Source organism: Panthera pardus, unplaced genomic scaffold, assembly GCF_024362965.1.
Source record: "Panthera pardus isolate Hobbes unplaced genomic scaffold, ASM2436296v1 HiC_scaffold_13, whole genome shotgun sequence".
NCBI lineage: Eukaryota > Metazoa > Chordata > Mammalia > Carnivora > Felidae > Panthera > Panthera pardus.
In genome coordinates, this window is record NW_026526688.1 from 99895670 (window position 1) to 99915251 (window position 19582).

The following is a 19582-nucleotide window of genomic DNA, read 5'->3' on the forward strand; positions in this document are numbered from 1 at the left end:
TAATCTGCGACCCGTTCATTCTCTAAACAGAATTGCAACTCAGGCCAGCATGTGCCTGAACACAATGCAGATTGATTGTGGGTAATATGGAAGTTAATTTTGAACACTCTTCCAGCAATGGATTCAAGAGGGTGTGTAAGCTACAGTTCATGTTCCTCCTTGCTCTCTAAACTGTTCCTGTTGTGACAGTCTGTGAGTTTGCCAAACTGGACTGAAGCAGCAGATCCTGTCTCCCACTCAAATTCTGTGCTTCCAATACTCAGTTAGCCTTTAATCCTTCATCCCCATGACATTCCATCACTTTGAGAACTGGGCACACACATAAGATTGATGCTAGAATACAGCTGTTTTAACAGGGCTTTTTTTTTTTTTTTTTTTTTTACACAATGGGAGGATTTTCATAGATGTTCAGCTCTTAACTCTACTTCCTCCTGAAATCTCACTGCTAATTCAACTGGGCATTGGTCTATTAACTTAAAATCGCTTCAATTTTCTAACAAAGAGCACGCTTCAATGATCCTCCTCATCTTACTAACACTTCACAGCTTTCTCTTACTATCCAAGTACATGCTTATGTAAAATACAAAGTAAGGATTCTAGCTTGGTTTAGTTACTAATTAGGTGATTAGATGGATGTTCTTACTCAAACTCTTTCAAATCAGTATGCCTGAATTTCTATAGCTGAAAAATAAGGTGCTTAAAATAAAGGGGTTTTAAAGGTCTCTTCCAGTATTAAATATCCATAACTCAGATTGGGAACTAACAGTTATATTCTGGGATATACACTGGGCTCTAAAATCATATGCTTGCACATTGTGTAAAAGTATCAAAAGTATATAGAAAATAAGATAAATTGATGGACTGATAGAAAGATGTGATAAAGCAAGTATAATAAGATGTCAGTAGTAGGTGATAAATATACAGGTACTCACTGTAAAATTATTTCAATTTTTCTCTACTTGAAAAATGTTGTAATATGTCATTGTAAAATGGTATCATTAGCATGTATGATATATATACATATGCATGAAATTATATCTTCTAAATACTGTGGCTACTCATATTTGGAATTCTCTAAAATAATTATACACACATACTCTCTAAAATATGTCTTCCTTTATTTTGTCCACCACGGCAGACTACAATTTTTATTCCTTCGGCTTTACTCGGTTATCTCCAAAGGATTTGGAGCATTCCATGGTGATTCCAGAGCATGTCAAATTCATTGCAGCTGTAAAACAGCTGGTGCAGCCTGCTCACAGTGGCACTCTGAAATGTAGTCTGAATTTATTAAAAGCTTGTGACTTGACTATAAACTTTATTTTCATGTTTTATGATGTTAGAAATAAATATGGGAAATAGTAATATTATATTGCTTGGTAATTCCTAGCATTAAAAAAAAAAATTCAACATCCAGTTTGAGCTTGATTAATTTATATGCTATCTCTTCCTTGATTTACTTTATGACATGTGCAAATCATTGAAGTTGAAGCGAACTGCATCAAACGTTGTTTTGTGAATTGTAGTATTTTGTTCTTTGAATGAGAAGACAGACCTAGAGGCATCTCTGCTACTTTTACATAGAATGCGGTACAATTTTATCACATGGAGATTCTGGAAAAGTCTTGTCTTGCCATCTTGAAAACAACACTTTAGATGCAGTGGAAAAATTGATACCTTGCTTATTTCAAGCCCTCCCAACAGGAATGACAGTGGCAGGTTGGGGAGGCTAAACTGTGGACATGGTAATATCCACAAAGAGGGACTATTCTGCACGACAGAGGTAGAAACACCAGGCATGATTACTGGGGACACCAGCACAGGTGGAAGCAGCGCCCAGAAGATACAGTGTGACACGGCCATATCTGGAGAGCAGGAAAGAACGTCTGGTGCTATGAATCAGCTGAATGATGTATTTATATTCCAATGAAACATTCCTGGGGACATGTTGAATACCTGGCACTTGTAGGAATGACATGTCTAGCAATATTAGATGGGGCTAAGAACCAGTGCTATACAGTATATGCATATACACACACACACATGACCCACACGTACCTCTGCCTATGTTTCTAACATTTACCACAAATTCCTTTTTATTTGGAAGCTGATATAATACACGAGTCCCTTGTGGATAAGTCCCCAAGGCCAAAAGCTCTTCCTTCCTCACCTCAGTCTTGTGTCTCTCCCACCACTTCCATAAGTTTCTATGTGTCCAATGAATCACTTTCACATATCTCTGATACACAATGGGAGGAGGAGGAGTCTCCACAGGAGACTATATTATTCCCTGTTTTGTGGTTGATATCTCTTGCAGTTAGTTCAACCCCTTCACATGTCCTCCAAGTTCAGGTGGACAGATATCATGCAAACATTTTTCTTACTCTTGCTGTTTGATTTCCATTTGCTACTTGCCTAGATGTATGCACTGCAGACATCCTTGAATACCATATTGTTCTGCTGCCCAGCGATGTTCATCTTATTAATGTCTTCTATGCAGTGGGAAAAGGTTACTAGTTGTCTTGACTTTACTATGTAAAAATAACTTATTTGGAGTTGTTCATTGTCTGATGTTACAAAACACCTTACATTCTTCCAATTCTATCATCTATAGTTGAAAAGAATCCACTTGCAACAAAACGGTTTCTTACTTATGGCTTTGTTATTAAACAGAGGCATAGTTACTTTGCACATATATTATATTGCATACTTTATCTGAGTTTGTCCTTGCCATATTTCTGTAAGAAAGGCAGGTGATCATAGTAAGTGTTATTGTTTCTACTTTACAGTAGGAGATCAGAGAATCTTGTGACTTTTCCAAGATTACCTCAAATCAGTGACTTAGAGGTATTAAGTATTGGGCTCAAAGGATGTGAATAGTTGGTTTTGGCAATATCCTTCCTGTTGTCAGAGAATGTATGTTGAAGGCTTGAGAAGGGAATAACTATCATTTTTGACATTATTATTCATATGGTGAAAGGTGAAAGCCTGGGCTTACAGCAAAATATGTGGGATTGCTTTGAGAATTCTCCTACTGGTTGACCCAAGGCTTCTCATTAGAATTCACCAGAATGTTTATTTCTAGGTTCATAATGAAAACTCAGGAGGAGGTGGGTGGATATTGATGTCTAATAATCAGTTTTAATTCCAAAACAATGACTGATCTTTCTCTAAAACAGTCTTCTCCCATGTTATCTCTTAGAATATGGCAACCCCATTCTTGTGATTGTTCAGGTCAGGATTCTTAAAGCTATTCTTGATTTCTTTATGTTGCACTGCATGCCTAGTCTATCAGCAAACCTTGAAAACATATTCAGAATCTGACCAATTTACTACTTCCATATCTCATACTTCATCCAAGCCAATAATTATTGGAATGGGCTCCTACCCTTTATCTTTGTCTCACCTTGATCTTCTTTAATCTGTTCCCAACACAATGGCCAAATGGCATTATGTTAAAACAAAGGTCAGATCATATTTTTCCTTTACACCAAAGCACGCAATGACCTCACACCTCACAAGGAAGTCAAAATTCTTATGATGGCTCGCATCCTATGGATCATCTGCCTCCCCCATTTACCTCTCCAAAATCAGCTCCTGTTGTTCTCTCACTCGCTCTATCCAGCTACACTTGCCACCTCTCTTCTTCTAATGTGCAAATATATTCCTGTCTTGGAGCTTCTGTACTCACCGTTCCTTCTGCCTGTAACCCTGCTGCTCCAGGTAACTGTGTAGGTTGTCTACACTTATTTCATCAGTCAGTTCTTTAGTCAACTATGACCTTGCTGGAGAGACCTTCCTGGTCATCTTATGTAAGACCGCGTAAGATCCATAAGCACAAACTCAGGCTCTACTTTTACACCTTAACTTTTATCATCATCTCACATACAATGTTTTACTTATTTGTATTGTTTATTTTATATCTCATCCAGTAGAACCTAAGATAAATAAGCGCAAAAATTTGGTCTGTATTTTCTACTGTTGTGGACCCAAGGTTTAGAAAAGTTCTTGCAACATAGTTAGGAGTTAATGGCGATTTGTTGCATTAATGCATTTGTTGAATATGAAGTAGATGCTCTCTTTTGGGAAAAAGGGGTCTTTATTTTCTTTAGGCTATCAAAATGGCAACGAGCCAAATATAAAATAGACCAAGTCTAATACTGTAAGAGGTGCTAAGTAAGAAATGGAAAAGACAGGCATAGGAGAAAAATACAAATATGGTAGTTGGTGATCAAGATATAATAACACAGTAAATAATAATGTCTTTTGCTTAATTTGAATTTCACCACCCTCAGATTTGCAGAAAGTACATATAATTTCCTTTTTATAAAAAAGAAAACAAAAGTTCAGAGAATTAATGTGATTTGTCTAGAGTCACACTACTAGTACATTAGAGAGCTAAAGTTTGAACACAAATCTTAAGATTTTGAATCAATGTTCCTTTCACTTTTCACAAACTCACTATGGAATAACTTATTTTCAAGTCAATGTTATAGTAACAGGAAAATTAAAGCTTCTTAAATCAATACTGAAAATATGTTTAATTAGAAGGGTCTAGTAACTATACCAAAATAAAACAAACTCTCAGAAGAGTCAAAATGATTTTTAAACGATTTTACTATTGGCATTATTTTACATAGGGAAAGTGATGGGAAAATATGCAAATATTGCAAAGAAGCCTCATTGGAATTTCATTTAATTTATTTTTTTCACTTTGCTTTCAGGAATGTGTAGACAAGCATTCTAACTCTAACAAAGAAATGCAAAATATTTTAAAGAAACACCCGTGTCAGGAATATGATAGCTGAAAATGAAATAGCTATGGAATTATACCATATAGTAGTTAACCTGAAGAGGTTCAATATACCATTCCAGATATTCTCACTAGGAAGACAATGTTTATTTAAATTTAATATTTGAATAATTTTCATGAAGAAGTAACTTCCTTGAAAGATAGAATAATCAGAGGTTATTTTTACTCTTAAATTGTTCTGAACTTCTTAGTACCTCACGGGAGCAGAACTTCACAATATTTTTTCGCCTTTACTCTTTTTCCCTGTCTCCCAAATGATTAGTTGGGATTTATCATTATGAATGCTTTGGTAAATCCTGTAGTTCCTTTTAAGGATGAAATGTAGAGCAAATTTGAATGACTGGTGGCAAACTTCTATATTTCTACAACTATAAACATTAACATGTGGCAGACTGTACTTTATTACTTGTCTTTCTTATTTTTTCTTTTCAAATTTTTATTTCAATTCTAGTTGGTTATTACTTGTCTTTCTTATTTTTTCTTTTCAAATTTTTATTTCAATTCTAGTTGGCTATCATACAATGCAATATTGGTTTTAGGAGTAGAATTCAGTGATTCATCACTTACAACACCCAAGGCTCATAATAACAAGTGGCCTCGTTAATGCCCATCACTCACCTGGCCCATGCCCCACCCACCTCCTTCCATCAGCCTTCAGTTTGTTCTCTAAATTTAAGAGTTTCTCATGGTTTTTCTCCCTTTTTTTTCCCTCCCATATGTTCATCTGTTTTATTTCTTAAATTCCACATAAAAGTGAAATCATATGGTATCTGTCTTCCTGTAACTGGCTTATTTTGCTTAGCATAATACACTCTAGCTCCATCCATGTTGTTGCAAATGGCATAATTTCATTCTTTTTGATGGCTGAGTAATATTCCATTGTATGTGTGCATGTGTATGTGTATAAGATTTGTTTTTTTAATAATTTGTAAAAACATATTTTTAATGTTGGTCTCATTTTATTTAAGAGTTTATTTTGTATCCTAAAATAGTAAACAGTAGCAAATGAGTTACAGAGCAAAGGAAAGGAACCAGTGTGGACTAAATGCTAACTAGTGACTAGATAGATACTTTATATGCATTATTTTACTTGCAATTCAGAATTATTTCATTAGTATGGGTATTCATAATCTGTATTTTATAGGCAGGGAAGATGAGATTCAAAAACTAAGTTTACACAGTTACTAAGGGAGAGACACAGAGTTTGAATTCCATTCCACCTCCAGAGTAAATGACCTTTCAAATACACCCTTCTGGATCCTCTGATATCAGGGGAAAATGATCCAGGAAACCGCCCACAAACTTGCAATGCTTGAAATGGCCTAAAGCTGTCTTGGCAAATGATTTATTTTTTTAAATATGGTCTTAATTTTTTTTTTCCAGTTTCATTGTGATATAATTGACACACAACACAGCACTGTATAATTTTAAGGTGAACGATTCTATGGCAAAGAATTTATTAATTTAAGGATCAGGATATAGTATTTAAGCTAAAACTGTTAACAAGTTCTTTCATATATTGAAATCCAACTCCATGTCTACCAGTCCCCATTTATTATAAGAAGCCACACACAACGACTTGCAATTTATTGCTTTTCAGGTATTTAAAAAGAGCTATTTTCCCCCTGAGTTTTCTCTTCTTTAGGTTAAATACTACAATCCATTTTAGATGATTCCCTAGTAAATAAAGTACCAATCATTTATGATCTGTAACCTGACAGAAATTTAAAACTCAGAGAGGGCTGCCTGGGTGGCTCAGTGGGTTAAGCCTTCAACTTTGGCTCAGGTCATGATCTCGTGGTTCATGTGTTTGAATCCCTGCTTGGGATTCTCTTACTCTCTCTCAAAATAAATAGGTAAACTTAAAAAAAAAAAAAAACTCAGAGAAAATTTTGACATTTAATATTTAATGTCCATTCTATTGATGAAATAACTGAGACCCACATTGGCTAAGTAACTTTTAAATAAAAATAGACTATATTTATCTAAGTTTACTACAATGAAGGTAAGTATGCACTCACATGTGCATATATGAAAGAGTAGTTTTAACCTTATTTAAACTCCAGAGAGAAACATACTTTCAAGGATTTTTAAAGGAATAGCCAGCATGCTTATGATTGATTTAAAAAAAAATGCATAGAGTCTATTGCTTATTTATTTTGATATCCTAAATGGCAAAGTGTCTTACACATAGTGAAGATCAATGAATACTTGCTGCATAAATGCTTTCCTTAATAACCATGACAGACATTTTGAAATAGACTTTTATAACTTAGCATTTGGTTTTCCCACTCTAATAGTATCCTAGCGCTTCTATAAGAAATTTTCAAAACTTGAATGGCTTGAAACAACAAATTTACTCTCTCCTAGTTCTGGAGGCTGGAAGTCAGAAACTAAGGTATTACCAGGGCCAAGCTCCCTCCTAAACCTCTGGAAGAGGATCCTTCCTTATCTTCCAAATTCTGGTAGCCCCAGGCATTCCTTAGCTTGCAGCTATTTGCAGCTGATTGAAATCTCCAGCCCTGTAGTCATGCTATGTTCTCCCCTCTTATAGCTTCTGTAATTCTTGTAAATCATACAAGATTAAGGGTCCACTCCACTCAAGTGCACCTACATCTACATCAACCCTATTTCTATTTCCAGATAAGGTCACCTTCTGGGTACTAACTAGGGTTTGTGACTTTAATATATTTTGAGAGGGACACAATTCAACCCATAATACTCACAAACATTAAAATCCTTATAATAATAAAAGTAAGTCCCTAACATATCCTTGTATAAGTTTTTAAGATGATTACACTTCATTTGTGCCAGAGTCTAAGTGTTCCTTGGTCCAACATGTAAGTGTTATCTACAAGCATTTATTACACAATCTTGGCTTATTCATTTAGTGACAATAGGCCTGCAGAAAAAAGCTGGCAGAATCTAGTAGAAGGATCATGCTTCCATTTAGTCAAAAGTTAAACTGAGAACTAATTTAAAATTTAGGATATGTGAGGAGGTAGTCTCAAGCTATTTTTCTAAGCCTTTTCTAGATTTAATAGATCATTCTACCTAATTGGTTATGTAGAAAATTCAAACTCCATGAAGGGCTGTGTATCTGAAGTCCACTGTACCTTTGATGGATAGACTTTAGAATATTCTGTGCACTTCTTAAAACTGTATGAAGCGTGTGTGTGTGTGTGTGTGTGTGTGCATAAATGTATTTTCCTGGGACAGAATTCCTAGCTTTCCTCAGAGTGAAGTGATTCATCATCCTTCCAAATAGGAGAACCACTGACTAGATTAGCTAAATCAAGATGGTTCAAGGAAAAATAATGAATGTTGGCAAGGACATCTCTCCATGACTTGCTCCTCAATATTCTACCTTTAACTTTTTCTCTTAGAGGTGCCTATATTCTTTAAAACTTTTAATTTCAGTGCAAAACTAGAGCCTATTGTTTTTTTTTTTTCATCTTAAGCTTTGTAAATTTTCAACCAGTTTTCCTGTTTTACATCATGTTTGTCCCATTACTCATTTCCTCATAGCCATAAGCTCTGCTTTGCAAAAAATGGTTAGATTTCTGATAACCAAATCTATAATAAAATTTAACGATTGACTCTGAGCCAGTATTATGTGTCATTCATCAAATATTTGGCTGACCTTATTATATTCTATTTAGATACTTACTAGGAATTAGAGATATAAAAGATAAAAATATTTTTTTTTAAAGAGTGGTCTTTTCATTCCAAAAAGGTCACAATTTATACAACAGTTTTAAAACTTGAACATACCTATGAATCACATGGGGATCATGATTAAAATGGAGATTCTGAATTGGTGGAGAGGAAGAATTCTGAGACCCTATATTTCAAATAAGTTATCAGATGATGCTTATGCTGTTGGTCTGCAGATGATATCTCATGTAAGAAGTGTTCTGTGCAGTCTTTCTCAACCAGATCTGGAGGAAAAGTCTGTCCTGATGCCTTAATCATCCATTTATGTCCTAATGACCTAATTATCGATTATGTATTCACTTCAATGTCTCTAGAATGTGCTAGTTACGCACCTTCCTTGAGAGAACTGAGAAAAATAGTCTTTAAATCACTTTTTGTCTTCTGTGTTCAAGTAGAAGCTTGTATTATTTAGGAATGAATTCAGATTTAAGCAACCAAAAGTCTATTCAGGGACTTAGACAAATAAGGGTTACTTATTTCAGACAGCCAGAAGTCAGGGCTTAGTAGTTCAGTGCTCCAAGGAACTTTCACCTTTTTTTTTCCTTCAGTTATTCTCAGCATGTACAGGTAGGTGCTTACAGATGTTGTCTCTAAGTTGTGACAGCTGCCTCAGCAAGCTCGCATCTGCTTTCCAGGTGGAAGCAGGAAGAAATATGGGTAAGGAAAAGCCAAAAGATAGCTCAGTTTATAAATGTCCCTTTTTAAAAGTTTCTTGGCAGGTAAGCACAGTGACTTCAAACTAATCTTTTTTTTTTTTTAACTTAAAATTTTTTTTTTTAATATTTATTTTTTGAAGAGAGAGAGAGAGAGAGAGAGAGAATGGGGGAGGGGAAGAGAGAGAGGGAGACACAGAATCTGAAGCAGGCTCCAGGCTCTGAGCTGTCCGCACAGAGCCCAACGAGAGGCTCAAACTTGGGAACTGTGAGATCATGACCTAAGCCTAAGTCAGATGTTTAACTGGCTGAGCCACCCAGGTGCCCCTCAAACTCATCTTTTTGTGTAGAACTGGTTCACACAGTCATTCCTAACTGGAAGTGAGTGTGGGAACAGGACTATTTGAACTCTAGTTTTGGAGCTTCCATAGTAACAGAACGTAAGAAAGAGGTTTCAAATGGCTTTGGAACAGTCAGGCCATAGTTCCTGCCACACTCATGGAACTGAAATATCATAAGTAAAAACGCAATTATCCGTGCTCAAATTTAAAGCAATAGTGTGAGCAAAAATTCTTCTAAAATATCCGAGTCGTCTAGAACTTCAAAGATACTGTATCGGATGCTGCGTGTTCCGATTACACTTAGATTTGGTTATTCCTGTACCTTCTACCCAATGCAAATAGAAGTGCATTTCTCCCTTTGGCTTTCCCTAAGTCTTTTCCTCAGTTTTACAAATTCCTTTGTAAATAGAAATAATACCTTAATGCACACAAGAACATGTATGTTTCACTTTTTATCTGTAAAATACCAAACTTTTCCACAAAAACACGAAGTTGTGAACAGTCTTAGTATCCTATGTTAGTCATAGGCAAACAAACCATTTGAAACAGATTATTTAAATATAGCTTCCTTTTTGATGTTAAAATCAAGTTCTAGTATTTACAGTCAGTTGTCTGTCTGACTTAAAAAGAAACAACGAAACTCCATGCAATGAAGAGTAGGGAATTAACAAAATATCATCGACTATGTCTTAGGCACTTTATATATTTTAATACCATTAGCCCTCTTAGCCACCAGCTGAGGTCTTCACACAGTCCACTTTCCTAATGGGGACTAAAGTTCAAAGCAGTAACTGCTGAACATCACATCATCCAGCTAAAAAATGTCAGAGCTGGATTTGAAGCCAAGTGTGTTTAAACTTTCCACTTCCTCTCTGTCTTAGAAGGCATGTGTGGAACGTACTATCTTGCTCTGCTTATCAATTACCTTAATGACATTCATGATGGATGTGTATGTAAAAACAGTAAAGATTCATTATTTGCCTCTATTCTCTTTTTTACTTAGAACTGAATTTAATAATTAAATATGCATCAAGTGATACTTGCTGGAAAGAAGAAATGCCTATCTTTTATTTCAATGCTGTGATATTAGTAATAAAAATTAAAGGGAGAAGAAAGAAAAGAGCAGAGGCATTGGGGAAATGTAGAAAGAAATGTAAAGAAGAAAATTTAAATCATAAATTAATTGCCACCTCTCTGACATAATAAATAAATTGGCATTTTACTTACAAAGTAACCAAGATAGTAAAACTTAGTAAAAGTGAGCCATCGGCATTTCACACATTTTAGATAATAAATGAAAGAAAATATTTAAACTCATGTTTAAAAATATATTTATGGCTTCAGATATCATTTATGGAAGAAATAACAGTTTTGATTATACAGATTTAAATTTTCTATATTTTTAGAATTTCTCTATAATATGAATTGCTCTAAAAATTAAGAAAAAAATTTTAACTAGGTAATTTTTTCATTCCTAACACAAGGAATTATCAAGAATTGACTGTGTTATAGCCCCTGGGCCAGGCACTAAGCATGTACTAAGTAAGGTACACAGATCCTGGTCCTGTCCTAAGAACCTACTCTAGTGGGATGACAGGTGAGAAAACGGCAATTCACACACAGTGTGACAAATACATGGGATTCTAGGGGAGCAAACAGAAAAAACATAGTTGTTTGAATCACTTTCAGCCTAATAGATTAGTAACTCCTCATTTTGTAAAAGTCCATTCCAAATGAATAAAATGTAAGGTTTAAATCTATATGAAGGTAACACCCGGGCTTCCTGAAAACTTTCCACTCTGAAATGAATCATGTTGGAGGAATACAGATACCAAGGCTAGCTCTAGATGAATTAAAAGATGTTTCATTTAAAATAAAAGAGAGAGAGAGAGAGAGAGAGAGAAGAATGAGGTGGCTTCTGTAATTAAGAGAAAGGATAATCGTTTCATGGTTTCAAAGCTTCTCAATGTTAGAAGAGACAGCCTATGTAGTTACACAGAAATTGCATATAATATACAGAGAGAAAGATATAGAGATATAGAGATCTCTGTCTCTCTCTCTCTATGCACACATATAAACAGTTAAATGCTGAGCAGGAAGTATGGCGTTCAGAGCCAAAGAAGTGAGGAGTGTCCTGGCTACCTCTGGGAGTTGGCAGGAAGCACAGAGGCTGCGGATAGGAATTAGAAGTATTTGATAGCTCAGAGGAAAACATAGCACGGAGGGGGAAATAGTGTAAACAGAAAGGTCACGAAATAAAGGCAGGGCACTGGGTTCCCTGGTGGATGCGGACAGGAACAGAGGCTGTAATCCAATAACCAACAGGGTACAAAGCGCTTCCATCACAGAAGTGGCGACCTTGGCAGGAAGCACAGATCATACCATTATGTCCTCATTTTTCTCCTCTGTTGGGAGCAGATTTTATGACTATACTTCAGACAGAAGACATTGTAGAAAGAAAAATTATGGGGCACAGAGTTTTAGAAAAAGAAGAAAGATTGCCTTGAGTCTGTTTCACCTAATAGCCTTTTCCTGCAGATCAGGTTTTGAGGTTAATGATGTTTATTCTGTTTGGGGGGGACTGGAATCTAATATGTGAATTTTGATATCAATATCTAAAGAACTAGATTGACAGTTTTGATTTTTTTTCATTCAAAACTTATCCGAGTTAGACATACCCTGAAGCTAATATTAACAGCTGAAACTTTAGGTTGCCTCACTTTGGCCCTTACAAGACCCTGTACCTGATTTGGCATTTGTAATTTTGATTCCTTTTCAAATTGCATAAAGAATATGAATGATAATTTTTTAATAAAGATGGCAGATGACTACTTGGGTCACTGCAGCATTACTGACAGATTTTGTAGGTGGAACACTTTCTTGCCAGCTCTACGGAGGCCAAATTTCTACATTCAATGTGAAGAGGGCATATGACATATCAACTAAATGTCTAGAAAACTGAAAAGGATATTTTAATGCATTGCATAAGGAAAACTGGTCAATCAATCTTGAAATGCTGCAAACTGAAATTCAACACAGTTTCTGAATATTTACTTCAGTTGCTCAGATCGTTGAAGAAAACCATAATTGCAATCTGTCAGCCTCTGATGGTTGGATATTGGATAGATTTAACTTAGTGTACAAGCAAACACAATGTGAAATAGATGTTTCTGTAAATCAGGTTTATAAGCTTTACTTTTGTTGTTATGCTACCTTTTATCTTTATCTAACTAAATTTTATGCACTAGATAATCAAATATGATGCTTTGGGCTACCGGTACGAGGACACTCAAGTGAAAATGATACGTATCATAATAAGCATTTGTGACCTCACATTAACAGAGTTCCAGATAGGGCTGGACAGCATAGTGATGTAGGTCTGGCACCCTGATGCCATTATCATTTTTTCATCTGAATTCCCTGCCACTGTCAGCATGTTTGCATCATCCCCCATCATGATTTCAATGTAGCGGTGATAGTTCCATGAGGCACATGACCTCTCTAGTGAAGGACAAAGAGATGATCCCTTCCAGGGTCTCTGTTTTTGTTACTAAGAAATAAAGATCTCACTCCATCAAACCAAGATTTAGAAAATAGATAAGTAATTTTCCTTTCTCATAAAGGCTAATTGTGTGGTCAGCATTGGTCACATGGCATACCATTGCTTTAGCTTTCCCCGGGGTCTGTGCCTGGCATTTTCAGCCTCTAAACTGGGAGTTGGGTTCTGCCAGGAGAGATGGAGGGGAGTCGTGGGGATAGGTCTATTGTGAGCAATCAAGTTCCATCACAATTAGCCTTTATGAGAAAGGAAAATTAGTGATCTATTTTCTAAATCTTGGTTTGATGGAGTGAGAGCTTTATTTATTTATTTATTTTCATTCTTTGGGTGTATACTTACTCATATGAGCACATCTGTGTTTTCACCATCTGTATGTTGCATTTTTTCTCACTCTCCAGCAATTTCACTTGCCACAAATCTTCCTCCAGAGTCTGAAAAACTTCAGACATTTTTATGTTGATGTAAGCTCCTTTGAGCTGCAGACTTTGGCCAAGTTATAACAAATCCACTAAACTGTGGAGATTTTATATCTCACTAAGGCCAAGAGGGTGGGCCTCTGAGCTACACAGCACAGAATGCCAACCATCCTGCATCCAATTACTTGGGCACAGGCCAGAACAATCGGTGTTTCCTGTCTCTAGTCCAAACTTTGAGCTGCTTCCTAGCAGAGGTCACAGGAGGGTAAAGGATGTTCCCTAAGGATTCTACTGACCCCTAAGAACTTACTGGAAAATAGCAGACTAGCTCAGGCTCCAGAGAGTATCTCCAACTAGTATCTTCAAAGACTCGCATTTATTCAAAATGTCTGGGCACTGTTCTTGCATGACAGGTGAAGGTCTAGCTCCATTCCTTACTTCCTCCAGGAAATTTTCCACCCATACAGCAGCCCTCATTCAGCTGACCTGAGATTATATAACACTTTGTCAATAATTCTCATTCAGCATTTAATCTTATGCTAGTCTGCAACATTTTTTTTTTCTTCAGGTGTCTTATAGTGAAAGACTTTTTGTGTTTTTCCCAAACTACAAAATAAAACCTTTCAGATCAAGGACCACATTTTTCTGTTTTTTTTACCACACTCTTACTATCCATGTGCCATATAAATACATTAAATAAGCAACCACATATAAGATGAAAAAAACTTAAGATGGTGATAAGTGCTGGTAGAGGAAGGATCATGAGCCATGTGATGTATGGGGGGAACGTAACCTAATCCCCAGTTGAGAAATGATTTCTCTGAGAAAGTAATACATGACCTGACTGACACCTGCAGGATGAGCAGGAGAAATTTAGGGACAGATAATATGCTCATGTGCAAATACAAAGTTGTGTCTGGAGTAGAGAGTGCAACGTGGATGACGGTAGAGAATGAAACTGGGGGAAAGGTGGGCCAGAGGGTGCCACAATCTGTTCTCCTTCCCAGAGTAAGAGCATGGAGCTGCCCAACCAGAAACGGCACTTCTCATTACCCTTTCCATTAACGGTAGCCACAAGATACATCTCTCTCTGATGGCATGCAAGTAGAAGTGATGTCCCTATATCTCAGACAGGATTTTAAGTCAATGGGTGCACTTCCTCCACATGCTCACCTCCCATCCTCTGGGCTCCAATGGTAACAGCAGGGTGACTTTGGAAGCTCTGTGATAGAGGCCTTTGTACTACTCTCGGTCTAGGACCCTAAATGATTGCTTGCGGAAGATCCTTTACCAACCCGGAGCCCCTATCCTCAATTGTCACATTGAAGAAGGACAAACTTCAGCTTTAAGTCATTGAAAGTTGGAGGGATCTTTGCTAAGATTGCTTAACCTAACCAACGTTAGGGAATTTGGTTCTGATATCACAAGTAATGGGAAGTTATTTAAAGATTTTTACATGGAGAGATATATGATCAAATCAACATTTTGAAAAGATTTCTTTTCAAAGAAAAGTGCAAAGTGGAGAATATATCGGGCTGAGTGAGAAAGAATTAGGTGAGAAAAAAATAAAGACAAACAGAAAAGCTATTGCAGAAGTCTTACTGAGAAAAAAGTCTCTTGAGGCTTTGGAAACAGAAATGGGTGGATTCAGATCTAAAGTGATGTTGATCAGATTTGGTAATGTATCGAACGTAAAAATTTGAGAGGGAGGGTATCTACAAAGACTGCTACTTCTCTGGCTTTGGGCACTGGGTAATTGGGTCATGGACTTCCTTTTAGATTAAAAAAAAACATAGAAAAAAGTCCTGAGTTCATATTCATTTGCGCACATGCACAGATACCCTTATTAATGTACAAAGATCAGTCTCTTATTCCACAAAAATGAAAGGAGAGCTGTGCTGTCTTTGAGAGGTAGCCCTTTAAAGTCATTGTGCTGGTGGTTAAGGTAACTGAAGCCTGGAATCAGATCAGCTCTTTAGCTAAATAGCTAGGATGTTTAACTTGGTTATTCAATTTTTATCTGCAAAATGGGGAAATAATAGCGCCTGAGACATAGGTTTGTAACCAGGAGAAAATGCAAGAATACATATAAAGCATGTAGAAGGATACTGACCCTTGGTAAGAACTCATTCACTATTGCTTCAAAGGCAGCACAGTCACATACTCTTACACGTTATCCAGGTTTGGAAGTGTCATCAGCATATCACGTACTCTTTAGGTGGCAAAATATATTCAGCTAAAGCACTTTTAATTTTACAGTGTATGCTTCATACAAATAAGTTAATTTTATAGGCCTGGTTTATTCACTGAATTCCACAGGCAAAGCTTAATGCTAATCTTCTGTTTTTCTACTCTCATTTTGGCAAGTTTGTTTTCGGGCCTGATTTATAGATAAATTCCAAGTCTTGGCCCTTTCTTCCAGGGCTCCACATTTACCCCCATAATAACATAATATTTTTCCACAGTCACCTAAATCTGCACTTATTTCCTTCAATTCTAAACTCAGTACCCCCTCTATGAATAGTCTCTTTAACCAATTTCTGCACTCTTTTAACTTCGTTAACTTTCATACATCTTTAATTCTTTTAGTTACTTTCTTCTTAAAGGAATCCACAGCTGCTCTAATCTTCCTCTTGAAAGCAGCTTTATATTCAGTATCAATCTTATGCCCTATCATTCCTGCCAATATTCTCCCCATTATCTTTCTCTCTGGTGCTTATAGAATCAGTCTTATCTTACATTCCTTTCAATAGGAATGAGAAAGGGGTGTGTGTGTGTGTGTGTGTGTGTGTGTGTGTGTGTGTGTGTGTGTGTTTGTGTGCGCGCGCGCGCACGCGCCTTTGTGCCTGGAGTTGGGAGAACCACTAAGGTTAAAAACGAGATAATATATAACAGCAAAACACACAATATAAATGTAAGCTCTCCACTAAAGTTATACACCTTAATCCAAATATTTCAATGCTTCTTGGGAAACACTGTAAAATTATGTTTTAGGACTATTTATAGAAGAGCCTTTCCAGGTATCAGCTATGTTCCCTACAAGCAATTTTCCACTTTTTCCTTGAGTGTGTGTGTGTGGGGACTTTTGTCAGATTCAGTGTCCTAATAAAGATTATGTTTTTTTTATATATATACCACTTTATTTTATATATTTTTTATTTTTATTTTTATTTTTATTTTACAGAAAGAACACTGCTAGTGGGGGAGAGGAGCAGAAGAAGAAAGAGAGAGAGAGAGAGAGAGAGAGAGAGAGAGAGAGAGAGAGAGAGAGAGAGAGAATCTCAAGCAGGCTCTGTGCTCAACATGACCCTAATGCAGGGCTTGATCCCACAACCCTGGGATTATGCTCTGAGCCAAAATCAAGAGCCAGATGCCCGACTGAGCCACCCAGGCACCCCAATATATGCCACTTTAGAATGCTGCCTAATTTTGTCCCAAAATGTCACCTTTCATTTTCATTCACTGCCTTCTTATTTTAAATCCATATAAAGTATTAAAGAAAAATATTCTTCTAATTTCTATGTATATTCGAGTCAAGTATAGTAAAATTTCAGGGAGATCCAAAAGAGAACAGACAGGGCAGGGCAGGATCTGTGTAGTTCTGATCATTTGGCCAAATGTTTTCATAGTATCAGAATAATATCACACCGCTACAGCACAGAAAAATGTAATGCCCCCAAAATAAATTTTTGATTTTACTATACAGAAATACTCAAAGGGCAGCTTTCCTTTTTTGAAGGAGATAACTGGAAGAATTCAAGCACTGCCAAATTCACTCCCTCCTTCATGCCTTCTATTCATTTATGCACTCATTTATTCTTACACCAAATACTTTTTGACAATTTTGTTATGTATAGTGAGGTTAGAAAGATGTGAGATATTTCCCTATTTTGAGGATTCTAAAAATCTGCTAGGTAGTTAGTAAGCTAATTAAATATATATTCACATATTATATATAATATACAATATAACTATATATAACCATAACCCAATTAATGTATCAACAATTAATAATATAATTAATTTATATATTTTGAGAACCAAAATCATGTCAAAGCATGTACAAAGCAATGCACTAGGACAAGTATTATTCTCCAATTTTTATGATGGAAGAAACAGAGACTCAGAGAAATTAATCAATATTTATAACCTCACCCAACTACTACTTAAGTAACAGAGCCAAGATTTAAGTGAAGCCATCTCCCTCTGATTCTAGAATAGTGCTCTGAACAGTTATACATTGGTTTCTACTTGACAATTGTTTTATCAAAATAAAAGAAAACCTAGTAATGTTCACACCAGGTACAATAATACAGAGGTTTTATAAAATTCATAAATCAAATTTTTTATTGTGTTTTACCTAACTTTTTCTCAACATAGCTATGTTTAAAGGCATATTTTCTAATAAGTGATTCTAATTCATATAATAACGTGTTTCATAAGGGGACTCAGAATACTTTTCTTTTGTGTTTTTTTAAATGTTTTTATTTATTTGTGTGTGTGTGTGTGTGTGTGTGTGTGTGAGAGAGAGACAGAGAGAGAGAGAGAGGGAAAGAGAGAGAGAGAGAATGTGCTATCAGGGGAGGGGCAGAGAGAAAGGGAGACACAGAATCCAAAGCAAGCTCCAGGCTCCAAAACGTCAGCACAGAGCTGATGTGGGTCTTGAACTCATGAACCACAAGATCATGACCTGAGCCCAAGTCAGATGCTTAACTGACTGAGCCACCCAGGCACCCCTGTGCTTTTAAAACTCCTATTCTTCCTCCTAGCCCAACTCAAAATTCCCCCCCCCCTCAAAAATCTTTCTCTGAACCAACTCCCAGATAGCACAAATCCTTTCCTTCATGACTGAACCTTGCTGATATGGAGTACACTTAAGAGTCACAGGGCTACATCACATGAGGTCGTATTGTGTCTGTCTATGTGCCTGTCTTTCTTGACTGAATATGAGCATGACAAGGCAAGTCATAGTACAGTTGCTTCTCTCATAATACCTCATACATCGTTTTCCACATAGTTAGTCTTAAGTGAATGTTGGACACTGCTGGTATTTAACTAAAACAGTATTCTGAGCCCAAATGTACTCAGGTATGTGATTCCCTGGCTACTCTAACGAGGCAAAACTGAAATGTTAGACACAGAAAGGATTTTTTTTTTTTTTTGGTATTATCTGCCTATACTTTTCTTGATGTAAAAATATGTGCACTGGGTAAAGATTATCTAATGGTTACATTTACTCCTGAATATAGGTATTAATCTAGTTGATGTGTGTCTAAAATAATGCTTTACAAATGATTTAATAAAGGAATGTAAGCGTAAACAAAGGCCTCTAAATAAACCAGGAAAAGTTGACTATAGGTATGGAAAACTTGCAGGTCTATGCAAGGTATTGTTAGAAAATTTGTTACTTAGCACGAGGCCAATGTCCTTATTTTTAACATCTTAAGGTACCATATTATAATGGTCCATTTGGTACTTCTCTGTAATCAAACTGCTTGAGCTGGAATCATGTTCTTCACCACTTACTGGCTTAGACATTTACTTTAGTTTTCCATATTATATCCATTTGTAAAATTGTTATGGGAATTAAATTAAGATAACTCCCCTAAAGCACTTGCTGGGTGCCTGGCATGCAGTAAACTCTGTACATGTTAGCGATTCTTATTTGAATTAGAATTCAAAGTTTCAGGTTTTGTTTCAGGTTACTCAATATGCTTATTGATGGACTATGTGAACACAGGACCCAGCAATGTCTCATGTAGCTAATGGAAAAACCTAAACCGTAGAAGATGGTCAAAATGGTAAAAATCTTGGCAAACAACATTTCCCCTTTACTTTAAGCTGCTGTGGCTCCATGTTCTTTTTAAGTTTTGTTTTAAATTTGCAATACATGAGGTTTAAAAGTTTCCACACTGGGTGGGGTCTAAATATGGTGCCTCTTTAGGTTAGAAAATGACAAGATATATACTGAAAGATTAGGAGAAATACAATAGAGAACCATATCTGTGAAGAATATATCAAACTGCCATCCTCAAGGGACCATTGTTCATTTATTCATTCAGAGAAGCATTTTGCAACAAGCA

General features: G+C 36.2%; 1 long non-coding RNA gene across 2 annotated transcripts in view; it reads left to right on the plus strand.

Annotated features, from left to right (window-relative positions):
- LOC128776545 (uncharacterized) overlaps nt 1–17005 on the plus strand; it is an 82306-nt gene extending 65301 nt beyond the window's left edge. For both annotated transcript variants that reach the window (XR_008421687.1, XR_008421688.1), the window contains one exon: nt 16684–17005. This is a non-coding gene — a long non-coding RNA (uncharacterized LOC128776545). The remainder of the gene's footprint in view (nt 1–16683) is intronic.
- The last annotated feature ends 2577 nt before the right edge of the window (nt 17006–19582 follow it).